This window comes from Chrysemys picta, chromosome 10 (genome assembly GCF_011386835.1).
Source record: "Chrysemys picta bellii isolate R12L10 chromosome 10, ASM1138683v2, whole genome shotgun sequence".
In the NCBI taxonomy this organism is placed as follows: Eukaryota; Metazoa; Chordata; order Testudines; family Emydidae; genus Chrysemys; species Chrysemys picta.
This window is the reverse complement of record NC_088800.1, coordinates 15,319,912-15,338,124: the sequence shown is the minus strand read 5'-3', so window position 1 is coordinate 15,338,124 and position 18,213 is coordinate 15,319,912.

Genomic DNA, 18,213 nt, shown 5'->3' with positions numbered 1-18,213 from the left:
ATCATTCGATTTAATTTTAAACGCGATTCTTGTGTGTTGTTCGTTAGTGTGGTTTTTTTTAAAATAACATGTTCATTAAATTCTTTTGGGTTTGTGTATTTAACTTATTTTTAATTGAAAAGTGCATTTTGGTGTTTTTTTTTAAGTCTACCTTTACTGTGAATCGAAATTTCTGCCTTACACATTAGTTATTTCTTATCTTCTTTTTCGCTAAGTTGTTCTATATTTTAAAATGGTTTATTATGGCTGTGCTAATTTTTCAGTTATGTCTTTTTAGTAGAAATCCGGTTGTAGTTTATGAGGTGGTCTTTTCCTGAATGTTTAGGACCGAATTCGAAACTTTAAAAAACATTCCTCCAGCAATATTAAAATATCTCAGGATTTTTTCCTCACTTAGGAGTGACTGTTTGACACACCATATTGAAAAACAAACGGAGGATGCGGTTTGTGCGTAACATAAAGCGATTCGAGTGGCTAGAGACCATCCGAGCAGTCAGTTCCGCCATCCGTTTTCTTTGCTTATCCTGGGAACTTTCGATGGGGATTTGGTTAAAATTCATCTGCCTTTGAAAACTTTACTCCTCCTGTCCCAATGGAATGATTTCATGTTACGTTTATTAAAATAACTACCCGGACTATCCTAAAGATCCTTGTTTCTCGGAGGAAAGAGAATGCGTCGCAATAATGAAGCGGGGACCCTACGAAATAAATTAAACTACAGCCCAGAAGTGTGTGTCCAGCTTTTAGTTTGTAACAAATATGCAGCCCCGGTTGGGTCCTTTCTAAATTCAGGGGATCCATTTTTTGCAGAGGAATTCAACCTAGGCACATTAGCTCCTTTCAGGGAGTGGCACTTCGGATTTTGGCATCCGGCTCTGTCGCCTCATTTACACCTGGAACGAATTTAACATTTTCTGTAGACGCCAGTGCCTATTCCGGATCTGAGCTGCGAGCTTCTGGGCAGAGAAAGGACAATTGAACAAAGGCGCATTCCCTGGGTTCTGCCCACAGCCGGGGAAGGGATAGAAATTGGGAGCGGTGGGTTGGGGTCAGACGGATCCTTCTTTAATCTGGGTGCAGGCGCGCCGCGTTCAGTAAATACTTATATCTTTTGGAAAGGCTGGGGCGGGTCTATTAACATTATTGTTTATCATGGCGCCTTTGCTGCAGATCAGCACAGCTGAGCTTTGGTATCTTATCTAACTCCGGAGGAAATATATTTCGAAGCTCTTGAGGAATCTTTTCTAGCCCTCCTTTCTCACTCAACATCATTCTCCCCGGCGCTTGTCGCTCGCATTGCCCCTGTTTCTCATAGGAAAGAGGAGCTAGCCAGGAACAACTGTGTAGACAGGAACAATAAATCTAGCGCCAGCAGTAACTTATCCCATGCAAAGTCCTTTGCTATCTTTGGGGCAGCTGGAGAGAAGACAGAGAAAGAGAGAGAGAGAGAGAAAAGTTTTAGGAGGAAGAAAGTGGCTCCTTCGGTTTAGCTTTCCTCTGTCACGGGTGTCTCTTGCTTGTGACTAACATTTTTGTGGCAGACCTGTGTGCGGTGTATCTGAATATCCTACCCAGTCTCCATCATTGCTACTTGATAATTATAGTGTTAAGAGCACGGTAAGCAATGCAGTCCCGAACGTGTATTTGATTGGTGCCGGGTCAGTTTGCCCGTTTATAAACAGGAAGAAGGCAGGAAATGCCGAAGCTCGCTCGAAGCGCCCTTAATCCAGCCAGCGCGCGTGGCCGGCATGCCCGGGAATGCCCTTCACTTCGGATCAGTCCTCAAAACTCCCCCAGATGTACCACCTGGGCCAGGGGCGGCTGCTGCGCCTCCCCTCGGTCCCTTCTGCGACCTTTCCAGCTGCAGCCCCGTGGAGTTGTACGGGCAGAAAGGGGGAGAAAAGCCGCGCTGTGGCACGGTGGGGTGGTGGATTTGCACAACTCAGCCGATGGCAATTGCGAGAGCTGCCTTGGCTCTCCGCTCCGGAGTCTGAAATTGCTCCAGGCTGTGGAGATGGCAGAGACGAACCCGGGTGATTGCTCATTTCCCTGGACTGCGGGCAGTAAGGGGACTGAATAACCCTAACCGGAACGGCTTACTGGGGTGACATTTTAATGGTGCCCCAGAAGTGCCGGGGCCACTGTCTTCTCGCGGGGCAGCTCAGTTTGGCCCAGTGAAAAAGCCTCCGGCCAAAGAGAGATGTCCCTGCTCGCCTACCAAAGTGAAATGACCTAGAAATCGAAGGGGGGTTGCTGGCACTGCGCGTTTGGGGCCAAGACCGAGCAGGGAAAGTCTGGTCACACAGCGGAGTTGGGGGGGGGGGAGTGAAAGCGGAGTTGTCAGATACAAATTCTTTTGCTCCGCACGTTGTCATTCACCTGCGGAACCTCGCTGGGCTCACGTGCATTAGCCGCGCCTCTCCCTCTGGCTATCTTGTGAATCGTCCCCCAGTGCACCTCTTCCCCGCTGCAGGGAGATGAGGGCTGGGCTCCTCTCTCGTTTCCGGCATTCCCGGGGAGCCTGCTGAGAGCGTCCATTGGAACCGCCTTTTGCTCTCTTACAGACTTCAAAGCTCCTTCCTCGCTCTGCCCGCTCCGATCTGCGCTCCAGAGGCGAAGCAGAAGCCAACGCTGGGGGTGGAAGTATTTTCATACAGTGGGAGACTGACTAGCCCCCACGAGGTGGGGAAATAGCACCTCTGAGGATCCCCTGGCGAGCAGGGCAAGGGGGTGGAATCAGAAGACGAGCCGCCTTTCTAAAAATATCGTACGAGGCAGCAGCCCTGCCGCAAAGATCCCACCGCTAAGACCCGGTCCTGCAAAGATCTCCGCCCTGTGCTCAATTCGGAGTGCCCAGCCCCCGTGGAAATCGGGTGGTAGTGAAGTGGAGCAGGTGTGCGCCGGATCGGGACCTCAGCAAACGCTGGACTGATTGAATTGTAATCAGCAGCGCTCTGCCCTGTGCCTGTCCGGAGCGCTGGCTCGGAGGCGTCAGGCTCGAAGCTGGGGCTGGACGGGGCAGGACAGGGAGGCAGGAGAAGCCAGCGGGGGTAATTAGACAGCGGCCCATTCCGGGGCAGGTCAAGCCCGCCCTGCCTGGTGTGTCGTTACCGAGCGGTCCCTCCTCTCTCGCCAGGAGGGGGGATGATATGGTGGGCACCTGCTGGTGACGGGGCGGCTGGGAAGGAGGGGAGACATGTCTCATCATTACGAGGAACGAACTTCGTAGCTGACTCTGGCTGTGATTAAATCGCGGCCCCCCTGCGGCGTGTCCCCTCCCCCCATGCCCACCCCCAGGCGGAGCCTGGTCTTTACCCCTTGTCCTCGCTGGGAACCGGCTCCCGTTGCAGGGGGGGGGCGCTGCCGGCAAAGGCTGCCCGCTGCCACCGCGCCCAACCAGCTAGCGCACCGGGCGGCCTTGGGAGCGCAGGTGCTGAGCCAGGGCTTCCAGCCTCCTTGCTACCCCCCCCCCCCCCCCAGCATAACAGGGCTCTGCGGTACTCTGAGAGCCAAGCAAGGGAGGGGCAGAGATGGGGGTGAGCAGAGCAGGGGAGGGGCAAAGATGGGGGGTGAGCAGAGGAGGGAGAGGGGTGGAGATGGGGGGTGGGGTGAGCAGGGGGAGGGGTGGAGATAGGGGATGAGCAGAGGAAGAGGTGGAGATGGGGGCGAGCAGGGGAAGAGACAGAGATGGGGTGAGCAGAGATGGGGAATTGGGGGTGAGCAGAGCAAGGGGAGGGGCGGAGATGGGGTGAGCAGAGCAGGGGAAGGGCATGAACCCCAGAGGGAACCCCAGAACCAGGGCTGGCCTTACCATGAGGCAAACTGAGGTGGCCGCCTCAGGTGCCAGACTCTGGGGGGCGCCACTAGGACCCAGAGTGTAGAACATTGTGTCTGTTGCTGGGGCATATGTATTCTCTCTGCTCTAGATGCACAGAGATGGTGGAGGAAGGAGGGCACAAGAGACATAACAGGCAGGCAGGAGAAAAGGGGAGAGGGAATAACAGAAAGCAGCAGGAGCAGCAGGGAGAGAGAGGAGGAGGAGCCTCTTATGTACCTCTCTAGCACCCCCAGGAGCCTGGACTGATTAACACCAGCTTCTCAGGGAGCTTCCTGTTTCCTGCTGCTTCCCTGATATCTTCCTTCACTCAGGCCCTGCTACCAGCCTGCTTATTTGTCCCCTTCAATTGAGTGTTGAGAGCCACTCTAGCTGGCACAGAACAGCAGTCATGAGTGAAAGAAGAAAACGCCCCTCTGGGGCAGCATTCAGAAAAAGAAAGAAAGCAAAGGAAGCTTTTCTATCTAAGCAGGAAGGAGCTCTCCTGAGATACATAGACACAAATGTTCACGGTGAGCCTTCCGGCCCCAGTGAGGATGTGAGTGGTGAGGAGATGCCTGATCTTCCAGTTAGTCAGAGTGCAGGTGACCTGGCAGCTACTGCAGCATCCATATCTCCATCTCAAATGGATGTAACCATGCAGATTCCTGAAGAAACGTGTAGATCAGAGAAGAGTGTGGTGGAGGCACAAGAAACAGCTGCTGCTGAGTTTAGTTCCTTATGTCTAGATGATCCAGGACTATGGACCCAATTGAGCAGTAGCCTGAGGGACTTCCTTGTACTGCATGGGCCACAGCAAGTGAAAAACGTCATGTTCCCCAAAGACAATGAAAATATAAGTTTCCATCCAACACATTACTGGCATGAAATCCTCAATGGTGACAAAGTGGAGAGGCCATGGCTTATGTACTCAAAAACCCAGAATGCTACATCATGTTTTTGTTGCAAACTCTTCCAGTCTAATGTTCCAGCCACATTGAGTTCTACGGGAACAAAGGACTGGAGAAATCTGGCATGCCATGAGAAGGCAGCAAATCATCAGAGAGCATTCCATAGGTGGAAAGAGCTTCAGATGAGACTAAGGTTAAAGCTCACCATAGATGACCAGCATCGAGAGAAGATTGCATCAGAGTCTCTTTACTGGCAAAATGTTCTGAAAAGGCTCATTGCCATTGTGAGAATGCTTGCTACCCAAAACCTAGCACTGTGTGGCACTTCAGATCAGCTGTATGTGCTAAACATTGGAAACTTCCTTAAAATTGTGGAGCTGATGGCTGAGTTTGATGCTGTACTCCAGAAGCATCTAAGAAGAGTCACCACCCAAGAAATGTACACACACCACTGCCTTGGAAAAACAATTCAAAATGAGATCATACAGTTACTGGCAACAAAAGTCAAACAGAAGATTGTGGCAGATCTGAAATCAGCAAGATATTACTCTGTTATTCTGGACTGCACACCTGACATCAGCCATACGGGACAAATGACTTTAATGGTGTGTTTTGTAACAACAACGGAACCTAGTGAAAATGTCCCTGCAATGGTGACGGTCAGAGAGCATTTTCTAGAATTTATTGACATTGATGATACTACAGGATCTGGTATGACAAATATGCTTCCTAAAAAGCTGGAAGATACGGGAATTGTGATAGCTGACATGAGAGGTCAGGGCTACAATAATGGTGCCAACATGAGAGGAAAGAACAGAAGAGTGCAGACACGGATCTGAGAGTTAAACCCTTGAGCTTTTTTTGTCCCATGCAGTTCTCATTCATTGAACTTGGTAGTCAGTGGTGCAGCATCAGCTTCTAGGGAGGCTACTGCATTTTTTAATGTAATTCAAAGCATCTCTGTATTTTTCTCTGCATCAACTCATCGATGGCAAATTTTGAAGCAACATCTGGGAACATCTTCTCTGACACTGAAACCACTGAGTGCCACATGATGGGAAAGTCGAGTGGAGGCGATAAAGCTTGTCAAACACCAAATTGGGAGGATAGATGATGCCATAGTTGCCATTATGGAGGATAATGCTATGACAGGAACTGTTCATGGGAGAACAGTGGCAGAGGGAAATGGAATCACCAGAAACATACATAACTTCAAATTTCTGTGTGGCTTAGTGTTGTGGCATGACATACTGTTTGAAATAAATGTTGTAAGCAAGAGACTCCAAAGTGTTGACCTTGATATATCTGGAGCAATGGAATAACTGGATAAAGCAAAGTGATACCTACAGTCTTACTGGTCAGATGAGGGATTTAAAAATGTTCTGAGGCATGCACAGAAGTTGGTAGAGGAACTTCACACTGAAGCTATTTTCCCACCCATTCAAGAATACAAGAGTCACTGAAGAAGAAGACATTTTGATTACGAGGCATGGGATAATCCCATAAGAGACTTCAAACAACAATTCAAAGTTGAATTCTTTAACCAGGTGCTAGATTGTGCAATAGTCAGTTGAAGAACATTTCATGCAGCTCAAGGAACACAGCAGTATATTTGGGATGTTGTATGATATTCCAAAACTCCTCAGTATACCTGAAGAAGACCTACACCAGCAATGCAGGGCACTAGAGACAGTGTTGACACATGATGACATGCACAATATTGATGCGAGTGATTTTAGGTGATGAACTGAAAACCCTTTCAAGATACATTTCAGCAGGATCAACTCCAAAGGCTGTTCTGGAAAATATGTGCACAAATAAGACGAACACCCTCTTTCTAAATGCTTTTGTTCCTCTGTGCATATTTCTAAGGCTTCCTGTAACAGTTGCCAGTGAAGAACGCAACTTCTCCAAGCTGAAGTTAATAAAAACACATCTACACTCCACAATGACACAGGAGAGGCTGGGCGGCCTTGCAACCATCTCAGTAGAGCATGAGCTGTCCCAGACTGTGGACCTTCAGGAAGCAGTTCAAATCTTTGCAACCAAGAAGGCCCGGAAAGCACCACTTTGATTATTCAAACAGATAAAAATGCCGGTGTTTACTATGCAGACAAGAAAAGTTACATTTGCTGTTCAGGCATTTGAAAGTTAAGTGTTACTTAAAATTTTTGAACAAGGCATTTTAAGTTGTTAGTTCTCCTTTATTGGGTAGCAGAGCAGTACCATGAGAGGAGTAGAACAGGAAGAAGGCAGAATTGAAACCTTTCAAAGTTTTGGCCCAAGTGAGGGGGTATGGGGGCATCATTTGAGCTCCCCACCTCAGGTGCCAAAATGTTGTGGGCAAGGCCTGCCCAGGACCCAGTGAACTCCAGGCGGGAGCGACTGGCAGCAGGAGTCTCTCCGTACCCCAGCCGCAGAGTTGCGCCAGGAGCTCGCTCGGTGACCAGGGAGGCTCTCTCAAGAGCCGCCTGCCCTGGTGCCAAACGCTACCGCAAAACCCAGGCTGGGAAAGGCAGGGAAGGGGGCGGGGGAAGGTCCTGACACTCGTTAGCAGGAGTCACTGGGCTCCCTGCAGCAGGCCTTGCCCCCCAGCAGGGTGATAAAACGCGTCGCGGATTTTGACCTTCAAACCACAAAAGGGGGAAGCTTTGGAGGGCGGACGGCAGGGATCGGCTTTAGCTAATCCACCGTGTAAACCCGGCTCCTTTGTACGCCTTACAGGAGCGGCCAGCGCTGCCGCTTTCTGCCGCCTCTCCCGGGTCCTGCCCACACAACATTCACCTGCTAAGGTAGCTCCTGCAGTGACACAGTCAGCCAGGGGCGTGTTTATCCGCCAGCCTGCACAGATACAGGGCGCACACACGCACCGCGCCGTGCATGTCTACACGCGCGGACACGCCCCCGGAGACACGAGCCCTGGGACACGTCGGTAGGGCGAGGTTCCTGCCCCACTCGCTCAAGGCTCTCTCGCATGCCAAGCTCTGTAGCCTCTCTCGCGCCCAGGTACAGCCAGGACTGGAGACACCGACCTGGAGAGCAGGCTGGTTCCCCCGTCTCTCACACGTGTGTGCACTCGCAGCCCGGGGCGCGCGCCCTTTTGTAGGCGTCGCGGGGCTGTTTGCCCAGCGCTGATGGAGACTCTCCCTGGAGAGTGAGGGTCAGATCCCGGGCAAGAGTTGGCAGGGGGAGAGCGGGCAAGGCTGGACGTGTCTGGGGAGGGCTGGCGCTGGTGCTGTAGATGCTGCGTTGTCACCGGCTCCTCTGCTAGCCCGGGAAACACGCTGCTCTGTCCGCGGGATGCCAGAGGCTGGAGTACCTCAACTCAGAGCCTGAAATTCGGCTTTGATCCGTTTTAAAAGCGCCTTCCCCACACACGTGGCCATTTAACCCGCCTCTGCAAGCACCAAAACTTCCTCTTCACCTTTTGGACCTTCCCACTGAAATAGCATCGCAACGGCCAGCTCACCCCAGCCCCCTGCAGAGCCCCCTCGCCTCTGCCCACGGGGCACCATGGCTGCAGGACTCCTGCATGGAACGGAGCTTTTATTAGGGACCCAAGTGCGTCCCGGCCCCAGCACGGCTCGGGGAAGGAGCCTTCGCGACTGAAGCTACCTAGACAAATGGGCCGCCCCGCGTCCGGGTATGCCGGGGCCACACTTGGAAATAACCTCCCCGAGCCCCATGTAAGCTCCAGTCTATACAAAGTGCAATGACATATATAAACAACATGCTAATTTCGATAAAGGCAGGGCTGCCCGTCCATGCAGAAAATTAAAGCTGACATCGAGTTTAATTAAACAAAACACCCAGACTCAGAGTTGAATCTGAAAGTTATATTATAGCAGTTGGGAGAGCCGGGATCAGCAAAGCCTTGGCCACGATCTGATCATAAACCGTCAGTGCCCGCTCCCTTATCTACAGCTGGAACAGTGCGGCCTTCTGGCCAGCCTTGCCCTCGGTAGTAAGTGCCACTGCCAGCCAGTGGCTTCAGATAGTCACAGTGCCTGCATGACGATGTGTTGGTGTGAACGCCAAACATCAGCAGCCTCTGACTAAATAAAACGCGAGTAAAACCCCAGCTATGGCCCTTTTGAAACAGAACAACGCCAATAGGTTGTCTTCTGGTGAGACTCCGGGCGCACCGTGTCCACACTCCCGCAGCCGGTCGGGAGGCGAAGTGGGGGCTCTGTATTAATAGACAGATATAAAGTTGGCGAGGTGCAATTAGCGAGGAATTCGGATTATAGGGAATTGCTGAATTCTATCTATTTTGCATGATGGGTTAAAAAGAATTCAGCCGAATAGCTCGTGAGAAGTAAGCCACACACACTGGTATTTGTTGGTGTTCGTGTGTACACTGTCACACACACGGACACATACATATATATATATACGCACGCGTGTGTGTATTTTTGCATCTGTTACAAATAATTCAACTGACTATCCCATGGAAAGTAAACTCCAGATTTCTTGGTTTGCTGGGGCCCTGTGTCTGTGTGTACATACTCCGTTATGTAGTATGTATATGATAGTGTACACGGACACAAAACCCTGGCACATACCGTATTCTGCGACTCACTTTCCAAGGCATATGCAGGTGAATTCTTTTTACCATAACATACAAAAATGCGCACACACCTCATCTCTCATTAACGAATACAAAACGAGGTAGTTTACATTCCAGAGATTATTCGGCTGCATTCTTTTAAATCTATCATGCACAATATATCTCTGCACTTATCAGTATTTTGTAAGCACATATTTTGCGTGCCATTTCAAAGAATTCAACCCCCCTCCATTTCCTGGGTACACAGAGACACCCTAATAATTCCTGCATTGGAGGAATGGTGGGTGAGAAACTCTCATCGTTTTCTCCCCTTCTCGTTCTCTGTACACACAGCACGAAGCACCAAACAGCCTGTAGTGAAGCTCCCGGTATTTTCCTGGCTCTTCGCTGTGTCGAAGTGAGAATGAGGGGGGGAAAGGGGCAGCCCAGTTTTTTCGCATCGCTCTGTGCGTTTTCCTTTCCTCTTTCTGCTCACAGAGCGGGGGTCACTCCAGAGGACTGGAAAGAGATGGGACAATGGGCTCGATCATGCACTGTCCAGATGTCCCAGTGGAGCCCGTAGCACTTCCCCGAGTCAGAGGTGCAAGGTCTGACTCACTAGCAGAGAAATCTGACCAGGTGGAAGAGGGGCAGGCGAAATGAACAGGTGCCCTAGCTGATTTCTGTAGGAGTTTTGCCTGATGAAAGGAGGGCAGGGCTGAGCTCTTTAACCTGCAGGGACTTCCCAGCAGCAGCGACTTGCGTTTTAACGGGGGCTTCTCCAAGGTGATCCTCGAGTTTCCTTCATTTTACCCCTTTGGAAACTCCCCCTGGACTGTCAAATTGACCTGGTTGCGTATGAAGCGAATTCGAGGGGAGCACAGTCAGATTTCTGCGGGGTGTGTATGCTCAGTGTGTGCTCTAGGGTCGTCTACTTTATTACACACAAGTCATGCCCGTCTGCGCCATTGGATTAGTACGATCTGGCTCTGAAATGTCTTTGGAGCCTGCAACTCCAGAGTGCCAAGAGACGGATACCAACAGTACAGGAGGAAATGTTCTCGCTCGCATGCGGCAGGGAGCCCCGTGCAGGGGTGAGGGTGGGCTGGCTTGTTTGGAGTGAGTCCCTCCCTGTTCCTCCTTTAAGGGCAACTTGATCTCTCTACCTGCCCTGAACAGCGATCCGGATTCACTCCTAATGCTGCCGCACACCCAATGCTTTAAACCCACCGTTGAATATATAATATTCACTGCGTGGCTGCTAAAACAAAAATCTAAGAGGATTTCCTGCCCACTTTTAAGGCCGTTGGGAACCAAATGCCCAGGGAGACTCTAAAACAACAGGGTTTCAATCTTTAGAAATCAAGGGGATTTAAGAACACTGCCACGCTGAGTGGCCAGGGAGTCATTTGCCGTTCAGCTTTCTGGGGTGTTATCCCTGACATTTAAATAACCGAATCACTAAGGTCCCATCAGCAGTTTGGATGTTGAAGGTTTCATTCCGGACCCGGTCTGCACTTGGATGAGAATAAACGTGAGGGCGGAAGTCAGGGACTGGGGTATCCCAAAGCTGCAGCCCCTCGGTGCTGTGAGCCCCTCGTGGTCCTCCTCCCAGTTCCTTCCTCGAAGGAATCAATAGCCAGGAACTGCGAGGTGGCCAAAATGCGCGAAAGTCAAAGGAGAGTCCCCCACTTGCAGCACCTGGAAGCCATAAGTGAAAGTGGGTTGGAGCGAATATTTTCAACTCACATGTAAGATGCCCCTTCCCCTCAAGGGAATGGGAGCTAATTTCTTATTTTACCGGTTAATGGTTTGTCATTTCGAAATGGATATAGACTCTGCAGCGAGGCTGCAATTGCTGAATTGGGAGTTTTACCCACCAGCTCGATTAACGTGTATTGTCCGCTGTGTGTTTATTTCATTCGGAGTGGTTAGCGCCTGTCAAACTTCTGGAAGCGTCTCGAAATGTTATTCCTCCATAATCTACAACAGCAGCTTGATCCCTCCCTGCTTTCAGATCAGAGAACAGCACTCCTAGACTCGCTCCAATAACAAAAACAAACACACGCACACGCACACACACACACACACACACAACCAGAGAAGAAACACAAGACGGCGTAAGGATGTCGAACGGAAGAGAGAGATTTTTGTCCAGTGACTCAGTGATTTGTCAAATGTTGGTGGACAGGGAAAAAATCATTGCACGTATTAAAGAAAATAGGACGCATTCGCCTGCTCCTGCCATCCTCACTTGTGTGAAGTAATCCTCGCTGGAGTGATTAGTCCCATTGATTTAAACAGAAATATTAGTGTGCGTGAGGATTGCACACACAAAAGATGCAAGTTCAAGTGTTCAATGGTTAACATGACGGCATTTGAATAGAGATTTGGGGCATGGAAGGGGATATTTTTTTCATCTAGCTGGCTTTAGTTCCCTGCACGGAGCTTGTGTGTGCCAATGCATCCTGCATCGCAGGTGTTCTAGCTTATTTCTCTAGAATATAAGTATATATATATATATATATATATATATATATATATATATTTCTAAAATCATAACATGCCTCAAACCGCGAGAGATGACATTGTTAAGATGAGAAGAGGGTTTCCATTTCTACATTTTCGGGGCACGCAACACATTAGAATATGAGAAATTAAATGGTGATGATACAAAAATGATATTGACATGGCAGCCAACACACATCCAAGCTGTACCTTGCTTAATATTAAAGCTTGGGTGACATTAATTTACCTTCCCCTCCCCTCAACCGCAGATTTCAAATTGTGATTTGGGTTTTTTCTTCTTCTTCTGAGTGTTTAAAAAATATAGAGAGATTTGACATGGCCGAGATCGCTTCTATCGCCCAATTTATCCCACTGCAGCGGGCTGTAAATCTCATCGGGCCTTTGCATGGTAGGGGGATGCTAGTAATATGGGGTTTCCCCCTTCATGCTTTTCTGTCGTTTGATTTGGGGTGCCGTCTTTTTGGTCAGCAGTCCGCAGAGGTGTGACTTCTTTCCACACTGACAGGTAGATAGGGTGTCGGCTGGTCGGTATTTTTTTTTTTTAACTAGGGGGAGGAAAGTGAGACAGTGAGCTCATGAAATGTCGTCTTTGAAGGATATTTGTAATAACATAACCAGCAAAATGAATGTCATATTTTTGCTCCAATGAATTGGATTTCCTGAAATATTGTCTCGGTAATGATGCCTCTAGGCTCCTCTGGATTAGATAGCTCTCCAACCACATCAAGAAGGCTAATTATCCCAAAACCACTTTCCCCACATTTTCGCATCTTTTTATTTGATGCTTCTGAAATCTTTGCCCAGCGCTCGCTCGCTCTCCCCACCCCCCACCCTTAGATGGTTTCCCTGCTTTTCAGACTGGGTTTAGCAGCAGACGCCTGCTGTTCTGTAAACCACAGGGCGCAGGTGTGAGGGTGCAGCGGGGAGGTTGGACTCTGGGCCCCAATCTCTAGGACGTTAGGGCAAATGGGTCGCGAAGTAAGGGAGCGCTCCTGCAATGCTGGCAAGGGGGGATTCGACACCCGGGGGATGGTGTGTTGTGTAGTGGCCGGGGTCACGCTCACAGTGCGTTACCCCTTGCGGGGTTGTCCGGTTTGGGTATCTAAAGCTCGCTCCTCCTCCGCCTCCATCTGATCGTTGCTCACCTGCAGATTCCCCTGGTGCTACAGTCAGAGATGCCCCGAGGTCACCCATCACCGTTGATGGCTGAGCGCCATCCCTATAACGGGGCAGAAACCTGTCTCCGCCTAGTTTCCTTCCCCGTGAGCTGGAAGGTGACCCCCGCACGTTACCTTGCAAGCCCGCAACGCTGGGGCCCAAGCCCTCTGCTATCCAACGGATCCCCCCATTTCGCTGAGAGCTGGTCCGCGCAGGGCTGTCCCTGCAGTTCTCCCGACCGGGCAGGAGCCAGGTTTGAAAGGACCCCGGAGAGGAGGCCTTCTCTGGAGCCCTGGGGTTGCCTCGTGTAAAACGAAGGCGCAGAAGGAGCATCGGGGAAAAGAGCCAGAAGGAGAGTCCTGGAGTTCCCAGTTCAGAGCAGATGGGACCCCGCAAGCTCCCTCCACCCCTATCAATGTGCTACGCGGCGCATTTGGGCCCGGATCCTGCAAGCACCCACTGGTTCACGTGCTTGGCTTTATTCTCGTGCCTAGTCCGTTTGACTTTAACGGGAGTAGTGGGTTAGGTAAAGCTGAACACGGAGGTAAATGTTTGCAGGATTGGGACCTAGAAATGACCCCCTTCTAGGGCTCAGAGGGGAGGTCAGTCTCCCGCACCGATCCTTAGCCCCTGAACTCCGATTGCCCAGGAGGGTGCCTTGTGGGCCTGGTTTTGTAACATCATGAACGCCTCCCTAGTTGGTGGTGACTGTGGTGGTCTGTGATGACCCTTTGGGTCTGTAGGTTAGTCACGTCTCCCAGAAGCGCCTGCAAGAAATATGAAACAGGGACGAGAAACCCCCGCTTTTCCAAGCCTGAAACGAGTCTGAACTGCAAAGGATAAGGACCTGTAGCGGTTTACACTGGACTGCTAAAAGAGTGTAACTGCAGGCCAATACAAGGGATTCAGCCCGCAATGCCCTTCTTTGCACATTACAGCCCGGCAAACCACGGGTGAATCTGGCCGTTGAGTTTGGTTCCCCTACACTGTTCTTTTGCCTGCTTGTTACCACGCGTGTGGTTCTGCCAACGGACCTATGGGGCGCCCTAGGGAACTATTTCATTGCCGGGAGGGGGGAGTCTTCAGCTGGTGTCTTTGCTTTTGCCTCGATCACCCCTCCAGCTACAAGCTCCCTCGTCGGGGGAGTCCTGGCTAACGCAATAGTGACTAGCCCAGACCGAGGGTGTCATGGAGAGCGCCTGACTCCTCTGCAATTGTCTTGCGCGTGTTGGGATTTGCTAGCCCGGCTGGTTCCTGCTTTGTGACCCCAGCTCCCTGGCACCCGCGCGGGCGCAATCCCGTGCCGAGTACCTGGGGAGGTCGGGGGGCGCAGAGCACCTAGGCCGGGTCTTGCCGATCGCACGCTGCTGGCGCGCTCTGGACGGGGATGTAAGATGAGCTCCGACGGGCGCTGCTTTCCCAGGATCGGGGCCAGCTGGAGCCGGAGCCACAGCCACGCGGCTCTCCTGCAGGGCTCCCCACCGTCCCCTGCCCGTGCCCGTGGGACTCGCTGGTAGCTCCCAGCAACGCCAACTCGCCCGGCCAAGCGGCTCCAGGGCAGGCGCGCAGAGCCCCTCCTCCAGCCGGGCTTGTCTGCTCGCCCTTGGATGCGGGGCCTAGAACCAGCCTCGCCTGTGCGCTCAGCCAGCGCCCCGGCCGGCCCTGGCTCTCTGGGCCCATCGCGGCGGCCCTTGCTGGGGAGTGGGCGAAGGGGGTCTGTTCGCCCTCCCGGGTCAGCTCCCTTCGGGCCTCTAGAGGGCGATGTACGGACGGTTATGGAGAAATGCCGGGTTTTACTCTGTCTCCAGCGTTGCGCGGAGCCCGGGGCAGTCCCCGCTGCGCCCCCCTGTCCCTCTGAGTCTCGGCCCCCGTTGCTACTTGCGAGCCCTGAAAGATCCCAAACCGGGGAGGTGGCACCGTGACAGGATAGCACGTGCCCTCGTCCTCCCCTCACCGCTGTGAACCGGCCCCCAGGGAATGGCAAAGGCCCTGAAAAACCAGAGCAGAGCTGGCTCCGCTGGGGATATGCCCGGGCAAGGAGCGCACCGCGCAGACCAATGCGGAGACGTGAGGAGGGAGCAGCACTGGCAGAGGTGCTGGGACGGAGCATGGCATCTTAGCCAGCCCTTCCTCCTCCGCCTCACCTGCCAGGCCTCCACTGCTGCCCTCTGTGATCTGATCTGGGGAGGGCTGGTTTTATCGCGGAGGGAGGGGGGGGAATCCTGGCACTCTCTCCCTCAGTCACTAGATTCCCCCCTCTCTCCTCGGGGCCTGCTAGCAGCTTAGAGGAGGGTGGGGGTGGGTGGAGAGAGTCTCCTTCTACCAACCTACACAGAGCTCAGGGCAACCCCCCAGCCACTGTGCAGCACACACGGGCCCTGCCTTGCCTCTCGGGCTGTTTTAGTGGAAAAGTCCTTGAGCCAGAGCGGGGCTGATTCTGTAGCCCAGTGCTCAGGACGTCTCTCTGGGAGGGGGAAGACCCACGTCCTGACACCAACCACTTTTTCATTGTTTAGCCGCCGCAGAACCAGTTCAACGGGAGAGAGGGAGGGAGCCCCGCACCAGACCCGCCAATCAACGCTCCTAAGCGGTGGGAGACCCCCGTTCAGATCCTCTCTGGCTGAAGGGGGAATTGAACCTCTCTATCCTCATCCCATTGCTCTAACCAAGGAGGGGGTGCTTGTGTGGATGAAGGCAGCCTAACTCATTCCCTCAAGAACCGCCTTAGGCCCTAAACGGCCTGACTGCGGGCAACAGGTTGGGGTTGAAGATCGCTAGCAGAGATAGGTGCCTCCCTGCAGGCTACAGCGTGGCCGTGGGTGCTGTTTCTGAGAGAGGGGAGGGGCCTGCCACCCACCCCTCTCCTCCACGTCTCCCGCTGGCTAGCTTAGGTGACTGCTGGCTTTGTGCACCACGTTCTTAGGCATCTCTCTCCCCATTCATTGTCTGGGGAGCCTAGGTGCCTACCTCTGTGCATGCCAGTGTTGTTCCGGTGATTTTGCTAGGCGCCTAAAAGTTAGGCCTTGTTGACTCTCAGCAGCATGGCGAGGCCCATGTCACTTCATGGATCCCACCCAAGGTCTTGTGCTTTCCCGCGCCTGAGAGGCCCACACCCATATATGAGCCATAAAAGTAAAGGAGCATTGCTTTCGGAGAGGCTGTGCGGCCTAACAGGCAGGGCACTAGAGTAGGATTCAAGTCACCTGAGTCCTCTCTCCCCCACCCCCAACACTGACCTGCTTCCTGATCTTGGGCAAGTCACTTTATCTCTGGTTCACTAGCCGCAGGTTCCAGGTGGGGATACTTACCACGTACACGGTAAGCAGCTTTGAGATCTGTGGGGGATAGGAGCGATGGGTTATTGTTGCCTGAGCAACTCCTGAAAGTTCTGAGCGCCCTTGATTTGAATGGGAATTAGGGTGCCCAGCGCTGTTTAAAAGACATGGTGTGTGTGGGGGGGAGCTTTGGGACCTTTTCCCCCCGTAGGGGAAGAGCCAAGGAAAAGTGTTGTGCAGAACCAAGGCATCTTTCTGACTGTTGTGAAGGCTTTATCTGCAGCGGGGGCAGAGCCATTAGCGTGCGACGTTATAAAGCCCAGAATGATTTTGGGAAGAGGGCACCGGATCTCCCTTAGGAGGTAACCAAGAAAGGCAGCATCAAAATGGAGCACATGCCAGTCAATTGGCAGGGCAGAGAATCCCGCTGTCTCCCCGCACTATCTGCTCCGACCAGGCAGCTGCCGCTCTGCTGCCAGCTGGAGATCACACAGACCCCCACAGTCCTGCGAAGCGGTTCACGAAACTGTGTAATCAGAGGTGTGAATGGGAACCTTCCCAGAGGCTCTCCAGCCCCGCGCCCCTCAACCCTTGCTGCTATTCCGGCTCTGGTGCCATGCCCGGGGAATCCAGGGACAGACCCAAACCCCTTGAGGTCTTTCCTTTGACTCCAGTGGGGTTTGGAACAGGCCCCTAGAGAAAAGAATCCTCAGCCCCGTCGCTCATTGGGTCTAAACGGCTTTGGGGCGGGTTTTAAAAACGGTCGGTGCATCGATCATTGTGTTTAGCCTTTTTAGAGAGACGCGTTGGCCCTCTCTCGCTCTCGTCTACATTACAAAAGTCGTGTGAGGCGTGAGAGCTCCGCCCGCTTTGTCTGCAGCTGGGTTGTGTGGCTCTTGGCCAGCCTGCCCTCTTCTTTTCCCCTTTTGCAGTTTGCCGTGAAAGGTCCCTGTATGCAAATACATTAAAAGAGGGGGGGGGGAGAGAGAGACGAGAATCCGTCTAGGCCTGTCTGTGGGGATGCACCGCGCATACTAGTGTGTTGGCCAGTGTCTTTCACGTCCCAGCAGAACATAAATCACGGGAGCCAAGCCGCTGCACCTGGCAACAGCAGCCTTCCCCAGGCGAGTTTCAGCCGCAGCTGCCCACGTGCGAGGAAACCCCCCACGAGGGCCCTATTAGTAACTCACAAACTGAAGGCCCTGTTTGGGGGTGCACATAGGGGGGATGCTCCCAGTAGGAGTAATGATATGGGAGCCCAAGGGCAGGGTCCGGAGAATTCCCACATTATCCATCAGTCTCCGCCTGTAACACTCAGGACTGTGCGGGATAACTGGAAGGATACAGAGCAGTGGGAAACTCTGCCTTTATGCTCATTGTCTGCAGCGGCTGTACGAGCGATCGGGTCTGTGCTGGGGCAGGGACCAGGCTCTGTTGCTGGAGCTCGTGTGCTATTCTTTGTTACTAATCAAATACAACCGCGTCTTCAGTGCAGTAGAAGACCGTAACGGAGCCAGTCTCTGCTACTCCGAGGAACTTTCAGTCTGTAGAACCTACACACTGGTAGCCAGCGCGCCTCCTTCCCCACTAACCCTCTTCTTTTCCTAAGAACATTAAAGTAATCGCAGTTGATTGGCTCTTGGGACAGGGACTGTTTTACATGATGTGTCTGTACAGAGTTTAGCAGTGAGGCCCTATTTTAGCTAAGCTATTTATGCCCTCCTGTAATAACAAATTCATACTAGCAACCGTGTCCGTGGAAGCCAGATTTGAAATGGGCTGTGTCACCCTCTCCAGTCCGGAGACTAAAACCAATCTGATCTGAGGTATCTGTCCAATGAGGACTAAGGAGCACGGCTCTAATTTGGAATACTGGCAGCCAATCCTTGGAGTAAAAAAATAAAAGGACAATATATTTGTCAAATAACCCCGACTAAGATTAAATCCAAGGGGACTGCTTCCTGCGGGCCGATATTT